This window comes from Pseudorca crassidens, chromosome 13, assembly GCF_039906515.1.
Source record: "Pseudorca crassidens isolate mPseCra1 chromosome 13, mPseCra1.hap1, whole genome shotgun sequence".
In the NCBI taxonomy this organism is placed as follows: Eukaryota; Metazoa; Chordata; class Mammalia; order Artiodactyla; family Delphinidae; genus Pseudorca; species Pseudorca crassidens.
Genome location: NC_090308.1, coordinates 47,146,353 through 47,164,260, shown reverse-complemented (window position 1 = coordinate 47,164,260; position 17,908 = coordinate 47,146,353). Strand labels below are relative to the sequence as shown.

The following is a 17,908-nucleotide window of genomic DNA, read 5'->3' as shown; positions in this document are numbered from 1 at the left end:
TTTTTCATTCCTACAGAGATGGAACTTGTTCCCTAATGACAATGTGACTACAGTCCATGCAAGATAACCTTTCACCCTTCCCACAACGGTTGTTTTGAATCTAAACATCCTCTTCATATCCCCAGCTGTCTCTACCCCACACTTTGATGGGGAGTTGTACTTCATCAAACCCTAACGACATCCTTTACCGTGCCAATATTTAGCTAATCCTGCATTTCATCTTCCCTTCAGACTTCCCCTTCTCTTAAAAGTTAATCTGTATACTCACGGGAATGTCCAATGGAAAGTCCAAGTATAACTACTTTGGAAAACAATTTGGTATCACCCAGTAAAGCTGAAGAGGCACGTACTCTAAGACCCAGAAATTCTTCTCTTAGGCACCTATCCTAGAGAAACTGCTTGCAGCAGGACACACATAAAAGAATGCTCATAGCAGAACTGTTTACAATAGGACAAAATTGGAAATGACCCACATGTCCATCAGGAGGAGACTGGATAAATAAATTGTGGTGTATTCATACACTGCAAGACCACACAGAGGTGAAGAGAAATGAATTTCATGCATGTTACTTCATGCGTCAGTAGGGATGAATCTTAAAAAATAAATACCAATTGAAAAAAGCAAATGGTACAAGAATACCATTTATACATAGCCCCGAGGCAAACAAAACTTAATAATAGATCGCTTAGGGAAACACACTTACACAGAAAAGCCAGGAAATGGCAAACACAAAAATTCAAAACAGTGTTTCCTTTGAAGGGGAGCGGTGTGGCCAAGGAGGAACACACAGGGGCTTCCACAGCACTGTGATCCTCTAGTTCTTAAGCTGTAAGATGGGTACACGGGTGGTTGTATTCCTCTCTCTCCACCGCCCTCTCCATGCAGGTATATATGTATGAATCTGACACACTACACACTCCTTTGAATGTATATATATTCCTGTGCATACACCACCACCATAATTTTTCATGTGGCCCTGCACCTGGACCCACCTCCCTGGCGCTCTGACCCTCTACGGAGCCCTCAGTGTGGACCTTGGCCTTAGACTGCTTGCTCCGACTGACTCCCTGCTCCACTCAAAATGACAGCCACTGAAGACCCAACATGAAGGTCTGCGCTCCCCACACAGACTCACCTGGAGCACTTATCCAGACCACCGTGGATGGGAAGGTAAACTCTGCGGTGACTTCTCCCTTAGAACGTGGTGCCAACCGCGTTGCAAGGGGACCTGAAATGCCACTCAGAGTGCACCGGCCTTTTGCTAAGTCACGGCGAGGAGCTGTAGGCGGCAGTGCTGGCCCGGATCTCCCATGCCCGACCCAACCACAGGGTCTCCTGCTGCTCCTGAGAAGCTTGTCAAGTTTACTCCATCACATGACTGCTGCCCAGCCTGACTTCCCCAACTACTCTTTCCTCAGTCCTGTAAAATGATCTCAAGTCACCCATCTCTCAGACACCCGGGCTTCCAAACTTGGCATAATTCTTCATCCTTTTTTCTCCTCTTTTACCAGTAAAGTCTGAGATTACTTTTTGCTCTAACCTTAGACTCTCCCAGGAGTCTTGATCTTGGTACCACGGCCTTAATTTAGACAAAATAAGAGTTCTTATTGTATTTATTCTATTTCAGGAATGTTTATTCTAAAAGCTTCGATTTCCTACTCAAAAATGAAAACTGATAAAGAAATTCTTTCAAAAGCAATCAGATTTGGCAAATAGTTTTTTGAACTTCAGTTTGTCTCCCCTATTTGGTAGACTTCTTGTGGAAAAAATATATAAATTGTAGCCACTGTCCTGGAGATCTGAATCTAGTTAATTTGATTTTCTTCAAAAATGTTTCATACCATCTGCATCTTAACATAGAAACAGAACAGCACAGCCCCATTTAAACTTTAATGGGTCTATTTTCATTTGATCACAGAAGCCATAATAAAGAACGAATATGAAAAACAAATGACAAGTAAGGAAAGGTTTGTGCAAAGAGGTGGTAAGATACTGTGAAGCAACTCTACACTCAGCCCTGGTGAGAGCATGATGCCGGATCACAGCGAGGGGGCCGGGCTAGGTGATTGGCTTTAACAGAGAACTCAGACAGCGTTCGGCTATAAGCAGAGAAACTGAAAGACACGTCTGAAATACCAGGCCAGGGAAGGTAATTCCAAAGTCAGAGGTGACAAGAACCTGAGTCAGAAACATGGTCATGGGAAAACAAAGTAAAAAAGGAGGGCCCTTGGAGGAAGGCATCCAAGTTGGTCAATTCCTTCAATTTGAGTGAAGAAAGCGCTCAGTGATCATGGGGCCAGGGGATATGGTGATAAAAGAGAAAATGCAAAAATCTGTCATTCACCATCTCAAATTTGAGCCGAAATACAGCAATGGATGTTCATGGGTAAAGCATCAGTGAAATGATAGCTGCTTAGAATTCACATGCAAACAGGCCTATGGCATGTGCTGATCTGGGCTCTACCCCACCACCCCCTGAAAGAAAATAAAAAACAATTTCTATATTTCCAACAAAAAGGAAGCGCTTTTAATTGCACTTCTTGGTATCTACCCAAAGGAGATGAAACTTACGTCCACACAAAAACCTGTACACAGATGTGCATAGTAGCTTTTTCATAACTGCCAAAACTTGGAAGCAACCAAGATGTCCTTCAGGAGGTGAATGAATGAATAAACTGTAGTACATCCAGACAATGAAATATGATTCAGCTCTAAGAAGAAATGAACTATCAAGCCATTAAAAGATATGGAGACAATTTAAATGCATATCACTGAGAAAGCTGCATGCTGTGTGATTCCAACTATATGACATTCTGGAAAAGGCAAAACTACAGAGACAGCAAAAAGATCACTGGATGCTAGATGTTAGGGATGAGAGAAGGATGAATAGGAAGAGCACAGAGTATTTTTAGGGAAGTGAAAATATTCTGTATGATACTATAATGGCGGATATATGTCATTATACACTTGTCCAAACCCACAGAATGTACAACACCAGGAGTGAATCCTAATGTAAACTGTGGACTCTGGGTGATAAAGATGTGTCAGTGTAGGTTCATCATCTGTAACAAACAGTCCATCTGGTGGGGGATGGTAATAACTGGGGAGGCGATGCATGTACGGGGGCAGAGAGTGTATGAGAAATCTCTGTACCTTCCCCTCAAGTTTTCTGTGGACCTCAAACTGCTCTAAAAAGATAAAGTCTATTTGAAAAGAAACCACCAAAACTTGAAAACAAAAAACAAACAAGTGCTTTTCCTGCCTTGACACATCTTCCTCTGTAGGGTCTGAAATGATTGTTTCTGAAGCTTCTCACTTTTTCCTTCAAAAACATTACAGTTGAGCTTTGAAGAGCACAGAGAGGGGAAGTTAGGGGCACCGACCCTCTGTGCGGTCAAAAATCTACGTATAACTTTATGGTCGGCCCTCCTCTGCATCCGTGGATTCAACTGACTGCAGATTGTGCAGTGCCGTAATATTTATTGAAAAAACTCTGCATGTAAGTGGATCATTGCATTTCAAACCCGTGTTATTCAAGGGCCAACTGCATCTAGTGTCTTCTTGTTGTTGTATTTACCATCTAGAAAACAATGAAGCCTGATTATATTTTCCTCTGGGCCACTGTAAAAATAGAATAAAGAAAAATTATTTGGCTAGTAGCCAATATTTATTAATACCAAATATGAGAAAATCCAGTAAATATTATGGCAGCTGTCAAAAGTTTTTAGTTCTACCAGTTCACGGGCCATATACAAAAAAAGCACTCCTGACATTATATGCCAATGAGGACTCCCCCATACCTAAAACTTCACTAAGGATCACTGTAACAGCTTCTAAACTGCATGAACAGGTTTTATAAGTCACTTCATTTTCACTACCAAAGGGCTGTTCAAGGGCTGCCCCCATTAACAAATTCACTTTTTTTTTGCAATAAGTTTCCCGCTGATGCATGGGTCAAGCTCTCTGGTAAGGGAAAAAAACGTTTCCCTCCATCTGGTAACAGTATAATAGGCAAAGTGGCAGTTACTTTGTTTTTTAAACTACTGTTTCCACCATCCCCAGTCTAGAAGGACCAGCTTTCAGAATATTCTTCTAAAGATGGACAAAATCTCCCCCCCCCCCCACAAGTTACATGTGTTTGTTTTAAATTACTGTAGCATTAAATCTTGACGGAGAGCAGAAGATAAAATCATGCTGTGGAAAGGAACCTTCCCCTGGCCCACTCTCCTAGCTGGTCTATGAGTCTACTGCACAGCACACCCGGGCGTGAGTCGATCCTTGGCCAGTATTGCCCAAAGAAATGCGGACAACAAACAGAAGGCGTAAATTATGACAACACCCTCCCTTCATCAGCATCTCTTCATCGGACTCCCACTGGGACCCTCTGGCATCTGCAACGATTTCACAGCCCCCTGTGCCTCCCCCTCAGACACTCACTGCAGTTGCAAATTGACACGTCACGATGAGCTGTTTCCCCCCCAGTCCCCACCACACAGCTCTTCAGAGGCACAGTCAGGACTTACTCAAGCCCCTGGGCCCACACCCGCTTCACACTGCCTGTGCTCGGCCCTGGAGCCATCTCGCTTTCTCCCGGCAGCCTCATGGGAAGGACTACGCAGACGCATGCATTGTTTCATGCCTTCTTCTCTTAACAGAAACGATCCACTTCCTTTTCTTCACTTTACGCCCTGCCTGTATTCAGTAGTGGCACATTTCACAGCTTCGTGAACACCCCCATGGCTTCCGAGAAGCTGCCGTGTTCACCTGCTGCTGCTCAGTGGGGAATGCTCTCCTCAGACCACGCGTAACCCGCAAAGGAGGATCAGTCTTCAGTGGCGGCAAACTCTTAAAACAAAGATCAGGACTCCACATCTGAGTACGGGGTTCTAGTCCCTCCTTCAGAATCACCCACGAGCTGATGCCCCGGGGGTGCTACAGAAAGTGGGGCTCAGGACTGAAACCCACCGACATCAGTGAGAGCAAACCGGTACCTCTGCCCTCAAAGCAGTGAATAACGAAGTACTCTACCAACTCTCCCTCCCCGTGGCACTGCCTCTAACTCAGGGCCCTTTCACGGGACTGTCAGAGTGATAAATTATAGACACAGAGTACCCTGATGCCAGCAAAGCTCGAGACAGTCACTCAAAACATAGCTGAGCAAGATGGGAAACCCCGGGCCAAGTGACAACTGGGTTTGGTGGACTCAGAGGTGACTGGATGGCCCTCCCGAGGGCACAAACATCACAGGGAGCAACACTGACGTGGAGGGAGGACCTTGTACAGGAGGACTTGGGAGGTTCATCACCTTTGGTTAAGATGTTTTCATCAAGATGTGCTTATGGAGATCACAAATAATTCTCAGCTGAAAGGGGGTAGTTAATTAATCGGAAGAAAGAACATACACCTAAAACTAACACAACATTGTAAATCAACTATACTCCAATAAAAATTTTTTAAAAAGTAAAGGAGCCAAGACAGAAAAAAGAAAGAACAGGGATTTTAAAGGATTTCAACAGGCTGAAATGGCCACTAGAACTGACCAAAACAACAACATAATCCCCCCAAGTTAAAAGATAAAACCCTGCTTTTGACTGTTAAAAGAAATCTATTGCATAAATGTAGGATGATGTCGGTACCTGCTCCATACCCTCCAATGTGCTCAGCTGGGACAACTCACCCTATTCATAAGCTCTGCTCTGACCCCAGGCTCTGGGTGGGAGAGGCTCCAGGCCACTGACATTCCAACTCCCATCAATGTTATGACTCTGACTTCAGACCTGAGGCTGCCTTTTACTCTTTGGGCTCAGTCTCCTGTCCTGGGCCCCACCCCTTTTCAGCAGTTGATCCTGTAATTCATTCTTGTGGACCCAACTCTTCTACAGCGTCCTGGCTGCAGTCTTGTCCCCATACACTAGCACTCCTCTTATCTGGCCCCTCGACCCGCTCGGCCAAACGATTCGGCTGCCAAACATCTGCCCATGTAGACTGCCACCTCTGGAAGGATTCCCCCGAGGCTATGCCTTCCCAGCTGTCCTAACTGCCTCCTGTCACGGCCTGCTGCCCTTATGTCCCCATGAGCGTACCCCAGGCCATGGATCTCTCTGTTCTCTGGACTCCCATCTGGATTACATTCTGATCCCCAACTGATCCCACCCTGCTCCTGACACAAGCCCAGCTCTTTTACATGGCAGGGGCAAAGGAGACGGGTTTAAAGCAATTCATATTTTAAGGTCTTATGGATGTTTATTGAATGCAAGCTCAGTGCAAGCGGAAGGTGCCACAGAGAGGCTGAATGAGAGACGTGATCCTGGTCTGTACTGGTACCTCATTTAATGATGCAGAAAACACGTGCATCTCACAGGCCTGACAGTCTTAGGTGTAGAGTCCTTACTCTACACTGGCGGAGCCATCTCTGAAGTATTGTCCATGTCTGAGTGCCACGCTCTTAAAGAGACAGTGACAGGAAGGGAATGCATCCAGGAGAAAGTAACCAGAGTAACAGAATTCCTGACATGAGGTAACGTAAGCATATTTGGAAGAACCAGGGCTATTGGCCTAGGAAAGGAGGATTTGCAGGGATGGCATTTTCAGGTGAAGAGCTCTCACATGAAGAAAGACCTAAAGGCTTATATTACGAGAGACAGCTTGGAGATCTGCAGGAACACAGTGGGAGAGGGGCTGAAGCAGTAAGCACTGGTCCCACTCCACTCCTGACTCGGTGACCCTGCCTCTCTAACCTCAGTTTCCCCCTCAGACTGGAGGATCTGATTTCAAAGGCCCCTCCCGGCTCTCAGAGTCCATAATTCTTCACCCTGTACATTACCTGAGAAAGAAGACAGGCCTGGCCTGGCCTGCTTGGAGGCCTGGGAGACAAGGTCACTTCTTAGGTCTTCCAAGTGGCCCCTTCCAGGAAAATCAAATTCACTCAAGTAACTTGTAAAATATGTGGTAGCAGGCTTTATGTTTCAGGAAATGAAAAAGACAGAAATTCCCCAAGAGAAGGCTCGAGAGGCAGAAAAACATCTACCCCTCCCTAAGACAGTCACTTCCTAATCCCTGCAACCTGTGAATATTATCTTACATGGCATGCTGTGAGATGATAAAGTTAAGACCGTCCAGAGGAGAGCTGATCCTGGATTAGCTGGTGGGCTCTCAAAGCCATCACAGGTACCCTTACAAGAGGGATGCAGGGGGCGATGGGATAGAGATGCATGGGGAAGAAGGTAACGTGAAGGCAGAGGTAGGGATTGGAGAGATGTGGCCACAAGTCAAGGAGCACCTAGAGTCACCAAAGGCTGGAAGAGAGAGACAAGCAACCGATTCTGCCCCAAAGCCTCTGACGGGGATGCATTTCTGCTGACATCTTAACATTGGACTCTGACTCCAAAACCACAAGAGAATAAATCTCTGTTGTTTTAAGACACTGAGTTTGTGGTCATTTCTTAGGACAGCCACAGAAAACTAATATGGAAGGTTTTCTGCTTAAATAAAATGTTGTTATGGGCCCAAAGTGGGCAGTAATAGCCTCCTTTAAGGGAAAAGCTCGAATTTTTATGTGTCTTTATGGCCTATTCCATACTAGACTCAGAACAAGTGCAGCTGTGCTTTTAGAAGTGTTTGGGGCAGTGACAAAAGCATCTTTTAAGCCATTGTGCGTGCACATTTTACCAGCAATCTCTCCGTCACACACAAATTCAGCAGACGACAAATCTAAGCAGGGCAGACAACCAGAAGACTCCAACCTCCATCCAGCAGGCCTGGCTGCCGGGGAACAGATTATGCAGCATCTCATGGCAGAGATGGGAGGAGGAAGCCTCTGGAGTAGAAGGGAGCTAGTCTTTATTCTCTATTGTAATGTGGGCAGTGTCTCTCCCCACCCTCACCTGGCAACATCCAGCTCTTGGAGAATGATGAATGCTACTGAGATGAGCAATATAATGACATGATCCCCCAGCCTAGGAACCAGCTGTGGAAAGAGAATGAGGGTCCCGCAGGCCTCCCCAGACTCCCACCACCACCACCTCTGTAAGTCACTCTCACGCTGTCACTGAGGGAACCACCAGGTGGCACCAGGTCAGGTTTCAGGAAATGGTTCCCCTTTTGAGTTTCTAATGTCTCCTTGATAAAAACATCATTACTATTTTAAAAGCCACAAATAAGGGAGAAAGTCCTTTTAAAATCAGGGAAGAGAAAATGAAAGGTACGTATAAAACTGACAGTTTGATGACAGAAGGCTGATGATGATTCATCTGTCTTCTGCTCAAGAGAACCTCAGTACAAGAGAACCTCCGTAGTGGAGTGGAAAGAGACTGAGACCTAGTTTAGATCTTCTGCTTCCTAGATTCAAGTCCTTGGGTAAATCATTTCATTTCTGTTGAGCTTCGTTTTCCTCACATGTAAACTAGGACAAGTGAATAAGATGACATGTGGTCTAAACAGTGGTTGGCCCACCTGAGTTCATTTATGTTTGAGGAAAGGATGAATTAACTGCTCTGCATCCAGGACTAGACAACGTAATATTGTTACCTGTAGTTCTTCCAACTGCCACGAGTATCTGCCTGGGTTTATAATATCTAGGAAGAGGGATCTTTTATTATCTTGGAAATTCAAACTGACAGAGGGCATGTTTTTTCTTCTTGGACAGCAGTGCTTAGTTTTACAAGCCAGAGATTTATGTAGAAGAAAGCTGGTCAGTTATTATGGGTGATGCATAACAACTATTTTTCATCCAGGACTAAAAATGTTTGCTCTTCAATCTAAAACAGAATTCTGTGCAAGTTCCTCGCTCCTACACACACACACTCCCCCACCCCCAGCCCAAAGCCATTCCCTTTTCTAGAGCCCTAGTCACCAGGAAAGCAGTCTGTGTGAAGCCTGGCCCTTACTCAGTGAAACAGATGCTGGTCTTTCCCGATGCCCAGTCACCAGTAGAATGGGTCAGTATGTGTGTGAGGCTGGAGCAGGGGGCGTGGAGAATGGAAGCTCATTGGGGCTAAACCTGGCATCCCACAGGCCCCTAGGCATGGGTTTCAGAGGGCCTAAGGGACCCACAAGCACCTGCTGAGCCCTCCCCTCCATTCAGGAAGAGTGGCTTCTACTGACAACAGAGAGTTCTGCTTATGCTGTCCCTCCTCTTCACTCTCTCTCCTCCTCCTTAGAGCAAGCAGTGAGGTGATGCACCCAACATGCTGCCCCTGGAGACACAGATGCATGCCTTCCCAGTGACCAGCATGCTCCAGCCTTCGGACATTCCGTAGAAGCCCTGCTGATCCTCTGACCCCTGGAAATTGTATTCCCCCAACTAAAGGAAAATATGAACTATTTTTTCCTCTTCCCAACCAGCTGTTAGGAATCACATACACATGACTTTAAAGCTCAGTGCCTAACGCAGTCTTGAATTTTGAACCCTTCACTGTTTAGAAAGAGGTGGGGTTTTTTTTCATAAGACTATTAGCTTCACAATAAGAATCTCAGGTATTTTTTTATCATTTCTCTTGGGACTTAGTAAAACAAAAGAAAGACTGAAAAATGGAGTAACTTCTATGTACATTCTACATTTACATGCAGACTAACACATTTCAAGGAATTCACTGAGAGAAAGGAAACAACTCTAAAGCAGGAGGTAATTTTTTAATTTACTTTTCTTTCTGAATGACAATTTTAGTTGAGGTGGCCTCCGTGTCTATCAAACAGACAGTAGTATTTTGGCCATATTTGTGGCCTGAAGGCAGCTATCTAAGCCCTGTGAACAGCTGGAATAGCAGTACAGGAATTCTTGGTCTCACTGAAGCTACAGATATGACAAGGGTCTCTCTCGAGGCAGGCGCCAAAATACTTTAATCATGCTAGACAAAGGCCATGTAGGGTACACGAAAATCAAACCTGTCTCCTCAGAACTTGGAGAGTAGTTATGACCAAAGAGGTGTTATTTTAATCAAATTCATTTAAATCATGATTTAAATTACTAAATAAGATGACTCAATTTTATCAGCTTTTTATTTTAAAAAGTACATTTTTGTTTTGCTGCCATAAAAACAAAAACTACATATTCTTTAAAATTCAGTTGAGGATGGGTTTCACTTTTAGAAGAAACATTTTATAGAAGTATAAAATATACTTTTATAAGAATATACACCTTATATATTTAAATCAGTTATTTAAGGAAACCATACTCGAAGTGTATCTCTCAATAATTCTAGAAGATTCTGTGAAAAAAACTGTTTAATGTTTCCTTTGTGTTCTTACTGCTCCTCCCTTGATAATCTTCAGACTTGCTTTGCTTGCCCAGATTACTTCATTCTTAAGAATTATCTGTTCGTTTGTCTGCTTGAAACTTTGCACTTTTGGGGAAAAAGCCAGGGAGTGATTGTCTTATCTCCATAGAACGCTATTAACAAGCATGATTTCCACAGATAAAACCCATAGATGGAGAAGAAGAATATGATTTCTGGAGTACACAATAAGGTTTTTTACTTTCCTACCACCTACCAACGTGGCTTTCATTGGGTCTCATTACCCCTCAATTTGGTCATGTAGCATTCAACATCTTAAGAGGGCCTACTAGGTGCAGGCTCTAGGCTTAACACATGAAGGATTGAGACCTGACAAAGCTTACATTCCAATAGGAAACAGATACTAGATGGCTATTGTACAAATAACTATACAACGATAGTTTTGAAGAAGTGCATGGTGGGAGAGCAACCCCATCCAGACTGGGAGTCAAGGAAGACCTCTCTAGAAAGTAATATTGATTTGTCATTACTTACTCATAAAACTTTTTCAAGAAAGGTAACACAAATATACTGTCTCAAATATTCTATCAATTCCAAGGTAAGACGGGGTATGAGAAAGAGAAGGCTCTGGACCAGACAGATATGACTAGAATCCTTGCTATTACTATGGTGCCTTGGGCAACTCATGATAAGGGACATGGTCTCCTCACATTATTGTTGTAACAGTTAAGTGTGACACATATAAAAAGCACTCAGTATGTAGTGGAAGTCCAATAAACCACAGACAATAATTAATAATTACAGAGTGTATGCTGATTTATCTTTGAGCTTTGGCATGTCAAAGCTAATTTTCCTTTCACAGTTCTGTCTTTACCAAAATGTTCGACTGAAAGAGAAAACCCGAAAATCTACTGGGAAAAAAACACACTCTGACATCAGTGATTTTTCTTCACTTGGGTTGGCTAACAGGCATCATTTACTTAAACAATGGAGGCGCACCCCGTACTAGATTCTTCCTGGCAGATATACATATAAATACAGGCAAAAAGAAGTTGGTATATCTGTACTCAACAGCCTTCTCCGAGCATTAGAAAAAGATTTTGGAATTGGAGCTTTTGAATTAGAGCTTTTAAAATAGTGAACTCCCCTTGGGCGGTTAAGTGTCTTTCAGGTCATTAACTCCTTGTCTGAGAGGGTACAGGCAGAGCCCTTCAGAGAAGCCCAAACTCACGCAGCCCAAGAAGCATTTCCCACCCCCCACTTAGCTTCTTTTATTCTAACTTCCCTCAGTACTTACAAACATCCAACCCACATGACAGGGTCGGTCACATTCATTCCTCTGTTAGACACTCACTGCTGCCAGAGTAGTACCTGGAGGTACAACGGATCAGGCTCTGCCTGAAAGGAGCTCCCAGCCAGCGACGGGCTGTGGCCAACAGTCACTTCTCTTTTTTGATTCAAGGCTCAAGTCAGAAAACGAAAAAAATATGTTTTGTGTTTTTAAGTTAAAAAATGAAGACTTTTACTTGGTCCTGGAAAAGAGACCACTTTCCTGATGAGAAAAATGAGGCTCAGAAAGGAGAGTAGACTCGCCTAAGATCTTAGAGCATGTCAACAGCAGAGCCGAAGCAAGAATTTAATCCATTCCACTCGGGGCTCCCCACCCCATTTACCAAGCCCTCTGGTCTGCCCGGTCCTTGGAACTCAACAGACACGCTTCCCGCATAAGCTGGACCTCCCTACCTAGTGGCTGTGGGATTCACGCTGGGCTGCATGAGGCCAGGCAAGCCCTGCAGCCTGGAACCAGGCACTTCCTGGGTACCCCCGCCCCCAAGGCGTTCTGCTGTTCTGTGCTATACCACCCTGGGGTGGCTCCTGGCGCCCAGAGGCTCCTCCTGCTGGGGGCCTGGCCTGGCCCAAGAGGGCCACAGTACTCACCCCCATAGGGAAGTCTCTGCCGACCCCTGGCTTCCACGGCCAAAACCTAACCGATGGTGGTTCTACAAAGGCTCCCTTCTGCTGGCCCTGACTAGAGCCCTTTTATTTCCCAGTCCCCTTGGTTTGTATGAGCTGAAAAGGCCAGGACTGAGAGGAGATCGCTAGGGGGCTGCATGGGGTCAAAGGTGAGGGGTTGCTCATAATTGGTGTCGAGCAACATTTCAGATAGTATACTTCCTCAACTTAAAACAAAGGTGCATTGTATGCAGACAGAATGGCTCCAGTTCAGGAGAAGAACCTCTCTCACACATAAATTCAAAATAAGAAATAACAACCAGGTCATTCTAGGATGATGAGGTGGCAGTCCCTGACTGGCCAGAGAACCAGTGAAAAATTACACCCAAGACGATGTGACTGGGCAATGGAGTCTGAGGCAGAAAGGGGTCCTATGGGTGGCTGGTGAGACCTGTGTAAGTACAGCCTTTCCTGGGAATCCAAGATGCCTGGGAGATGAGAGAAGCACAGGCAGAGAAGACTCGCCAGCATTCACAGAAAGAATGAAAACCCTGGTTCCTTCACACATCCCCTCCCTCCAGCAGCTTCTCTGGATGCCCAGCCCTCAGCCTGAGCTTCCAGAGCTCTTCTTGCACGGCTCTATCATATTGTGTAATCATTACCCGTGTATTATCCGTCACATTCATTTTTGTCTCAGCAGAGTCCAGCAAGGTGTCTAACACCCAGTGGGCAGCAACGTTAAGTGAATGAAAGCATGACCCGTTACACAGTGACTGCAATTCGAAGGTACAACTAGGGCAGCAGTAAGCAGCAGCCATCTGAGAGCAGAGGAAAAACCAACAATGAATGAACTACAGGGAAGCTCCCTTAAACAGAAGTCAGAGGGCTGCCCATCCCTCAGCAGCCCCTAAAGCAGCCACAGGACAGCTGTTCTGTTCTATTTCTGGGCTGGGGAGACATATCTTAGAGCTAAAACGTATGTTCCCATAATTATCAAAATTGAGTGTTACAAATAAGGGAAGGGGGAAAGTAGCAGGTTCACCTAAGTGAGCTAAGACTTTCTATATCATATACCAGCTCCATCTCCAACTCAACCTCTCTCTTAGAAACCTATGGGCTCAGCATCACAATTCCAAGTTCAAAGTGGACAAAATCCTGGGTCCCAGTGGAAAACCTTTCTAATTTACAAGGCACATGCTCTTAGTACAAAACTTGCCAACTTACTTTTTCCACGTCTAGATCAGCATCCTTCTTCTTCAAAAAACTGTAAAAGAAAAAAAAAAAAAAAAGACATCAGAAGAGAACCGAACACTCTTTGCCTGTAAACCACCCACAAAGCACCACCACAGAATTTTCATTTGCTGCAGACAATCAATTTGCCCACAATTTTTTTTTCTTGTTCACACAATTGTTGTGAAGTCACACTTGCTACAAACACCTGCCTGCAACTGCAAAGACCTGGCCCCATACCACCAAAGGAAGCCAGCATGAGATCTTAACTTTTCAGAGCCAGGAAAAATAGGGATGGAGGTCTTGAGTGTGTACACACACACACACACACACACACACCCCTTCTTCAGAGTGCCTACAAGTCATCCATAGCTGGGACACACTGAAAATGTGTCTCCAAGGTCTTGTTCAACTTACCTCTTGGCTTAAATCTCCCCTTTGTCCCCAGACCCTATCTGCTCCACTTCCTATCTGACTGCGGGTGCGCCTCACTGTCAAACAGCCTTCTTGGGATGCCCCTGTTTTCCCATTAGCTGGGGCTCCCCGCTCCAGGAGGCCTGCCAACCCACCAACCTGCACAACTTGTCCATGGAAATCTAGTCCCAAGATCACCTTAGAACCTTGTGTCAAGCCCCTGGCACAGCTGATGCTGCCTCTGACGGCACCCATGCCCACTTCACATGAATCTTTAAAGTGCCAGGCGCAGGGTGGCAGACCTCCAGCTTGCTCATGCACTCTGCCTACAACCTGCCAGTATTACGGTACCTCATTTATTATTTGTGATTTTAGCTGTTCGAACAAAGCTTCAGTTTTAATAAGGTGTCTAAAGAGAACAATAACAATGGTTGAATGGAATTACGTTGACAGCAGTATGTTAGGGCAGAAAGTAAAAGGTGTGAGAAATCTGGAAGAAAAAAAGCAGAAACAATTTTTCCTATCTTAGTAGAGACTCAAAGTTGTTTTCAGTATGATTCTTAGCATCTTTCTTCCTGGTCAATGGTTTAAAATACCCCCATCATAAATTACCATCCCTATCAAAACCACCACCCCGCCTCCCTACACACAAAAGAGAATTTTTGCACTGTTTGAAAGACTGTGTAATTAACAGTCACATCTTTGTTTCGTTTAATCAAAGATGACTCAGAATGAAGGGAAGAAAAAATGACCATGGGGAAGAGAATTAAAAACTCATATATTGTCTTCTGCAGAGGGGCATTCAAATCATGAACTCACTGCAGACACGCGAGAGGAGCAGCACGGAGGCTGGAGGGAGAGGACACGCTAACGAGCTCGCCACAGCCCGCACCTCAGCAACCCACAACCCCCATCTCTTCCTTGCTTCTGAGACATGCTGTCTTGTCCTACCGAACAGGCAATATATGCTTTTTCTTCTGCCTCACCCACTGGGGATCTAGACACTGTTGAGCTGTAAAAAAAATAAAATAAAAAGGGAATTCCCTCTGTCCAGAAATTTCAACTGGCCTCCCTATAACCAGCAAAGAGTAAGTCAGTACTATGAGAACTTTTCACCAAAGGGAACATCTATACAGTAGAAGTCTGACTTCAACTCTTGAACCCTTTAGGAAGGCTGTCATTCTGATTTATAAAATGGAATGTTCTCATATGCAAGGTGAAAGATTCCTTCATCTGCCACAGAAAGAGCAGTTGGAGAATCGTTACCCTTTTCCAAAGTAGTGAGGAAACTTCGCCTCTCCCATGCACACAGCACAACTGCAGTCACACAGGATACCCAGTTCAGCAACAGGCTCTGAACGAATGAGCCTTCACTCCACGCTACCAAAAGGCAAACTGAAAAGCTGCTTGTAGCTGCTGGCTCACTACTACACGAGGAATCTTACCCATACGCACATATATGCGGCATCATCCAATTTCTTTTTCAGGCTTACTAAACAGATCGAGCTAATTAACAAAGACAATACATATACGTATCACCCTGCAGCCAGAGCCCAGAAGGATGTCACAGCGTTAACCTCAAAGTCTCCCAGCAAGCGCACACGGCCTGAGATATTTTTAGGCGCCAGCTCCATTGTTTCAAAGAGGATACGGATGGATGAAATAGAATTGCCTGAAAGTAAAATTCACGTGGTAACCCATTTTGAATGAAGAGTGGCATTAGTTTTTAAAACCAGTTCTATCTTTCTTAAATAAAGGCTGTTTCTGAAAGGTCGAGAGTAAGTAAATTTTGGTCATCAAATGTTTAGGTGAAATAGAGGTAACATTTTATTTCAATGGCTCCTCTATTTAAAAACTTGACCAATTATTCTCCTACTTTATCTGTTTTCTAAACCTAGATTATTGCAATATCCAAGTTTTAAGATTCTAACACTTAAGGCAAGATAGACACCTCCCTCCCCATATGTGTGTATGTGTGTTTACAAATATAGATATGCATATGTGTTTATACAGATATTTTAAATAGTTGACTGTTTTGATATAAATGTATTCAGTGGTGGGCTTGTGGGCATTAGGGCATGTTCCATGCTTTTATTCTTCCTGCTGAAGTAGTGCTGATGTTTTGTTTGAGAACATGACTGAAGTGACCCAGATTCCCCACTGGAAAAGGCAGATCCAGAAATGCTGCAAATGTGTGACTGACTGCAGGAATGGAAGCCGAAGGACGAGGCCTGGACCCAGAACGAACCACTCCCCACTCTTCAGATCAGCTCAAGTCCTCCCTCGTTGGCGGAATACACAAAGATTTTTATTTTTAGAGAAAACTCTAAGAACAACACTGAGAAACCCTCAGCTTTGAGTTCCCTCTTGATATAGCCATCCCCCTGCCTCCACTGCTCTCCTATTTCCACCTACACACCTTGCGATAGCACAGTGCTGGCAGAGGAATAACCAGGCCCGGCAAAGGGGCACTGGCCACATGTTCGGAGAATGGCAAGCGACTTGGCAGTGCACGGGGGTGGCTGAGGACGGTGGAAGGCTGGTGGGAGAAAGGTGGGACGTTAAGGCAGAGGCCAGGTGGTGAGAGACAGCATACACCAGCTCAGAAGTCAGGCAGTGAGGGGCACACTTCTGCACCCATCAGTATATCCTCAATCCGCTTCTATCCCAGGAAAGGGCAGAAAAATAGATCCAGCCCCCAGCATATTCCTGGCACTGGACTAAGCATCGTCATTCCAGTCTCACCCACTGTGCTGGGTAAGTAGAAACTTCTCCTAACTGGCCTTCAGGGCTCAGGACAGAATCACTTTCCTGCACCTGTTTCCCTTTGGTCCCATTTCTCTGAAGAACTGGATTTCATCTCCAGTGTGTTCCTACAGCACTTCATGCAGTACCTGTTTCCCTGCCTCTCCTGCTCGAACGCTGGCTCATCTGTGGCCAGGATGGCACTGAGTACAGCGCCTGCCGCATCACAGGCACTTGGGCCGCCTCTGCAGATGGAGGGGTGAAGGGTTGAGAGGGGCAGTGGCAGGGTGACTAATGAAAAACTGACCAGCAGAAATAAAGGAAATGATGCACTGTTGGTGGGAATGTAAATTGATACAGCCACTGTGGAGAACAGTATGGAGATTCCTTAAAAAGCTACAAATAGAACTACCATATGACCCAGCAATCCCACTACTGGGCATATACCCTGAGAAAACCATAATTCAAAAAGAGTCATGTACCAGAATGTTCATTGCAGCTCTATTTACAATAGCCCAGAGATGGAAACAACCTAAGTGTCCATCATCGGATGAATGGATAAAGAAGATGTGGCACATATATACAATGGAATATTACTCAGCCATAAAAAGAGACGAAATTGAGCTATTTGTAATGAGGTGGATAGACCTAGAGTCTGTCATACAGAGTGAAGTAAGTCAGAAAGAGAGAGACAAATACCGTATGCTAACACATATATATGGAATTTAAGAAAAAAAAATGTCATGAAAAACCTACGGGTGAAACAGGAATAAAGACACAGACTTACTAGAGAATGGACTTGAGGCTATGGGGAGGGGGAAGGGTAAACGGTGACAAAGCGATAAAGAGGCATGGACATATACACACTACCAAACGTAAGGTAGATAGCTAGTGGGAAGCAGCCGCATAGCACAGGGAGATCAGCTCGGTGCTTTGTGACCGCCTGGAGGGGGGGATAGGGAGGGTGGGAGGGAGGGAGACGCAAGCGGGAAGAGATATGGGAACATATGCATATATATAACTGATTCATTTTGTTGTGAAGCTGAAACTAATATACCATTGTAAAGCAATTATACTCCAATAAAGATGTTTAAAAAGAAATAAAGGAAATGAAACCACGCTGCATCAGGCTGACCCGCTGCCTCCTGCACGTACGAGCAGAGTGGGTACTGGGGAAGGGGTGTAGAAACCCAGGGTGCACCCACATACCAGGCACACATACACACATAACCAGAAGACAACCTGTTCTTTAAATTTAGTCCTGTGTCTTTAGCTACAAATAAAGGACAAAGATCCAATCTGGAGATTCTACTGTTATTATTATTTTTTTTTG

At 44.7% G+C, this 17,908-nt stretch overlaps 1 protein-coding gene across 3 annotated transcripts in view; it reads right to left on the bottom strand.

The window, feature by feature from the left end:
• The window catches only part of FYN (FYN proto-oncogene, Src family tyrosine kinase), a 209,662-nt gene that overhangs the window by 169,150 nt on the left and 22,604 nt on the right, over positions 1–17,908 (bottom strand). For all 3 annotated transcript variants that reach the window (XM_067702330.1, XM_067702327.1, XM_067702326.1), the window contains exon 2: positions 13,411–13,450. The gene's annotated coding sequence lies outside the window, so the exon portion shown is untranslated. The remainder of the gene's footprint in view (positions 1–13,410; positions 13,451–17,908) is intronic.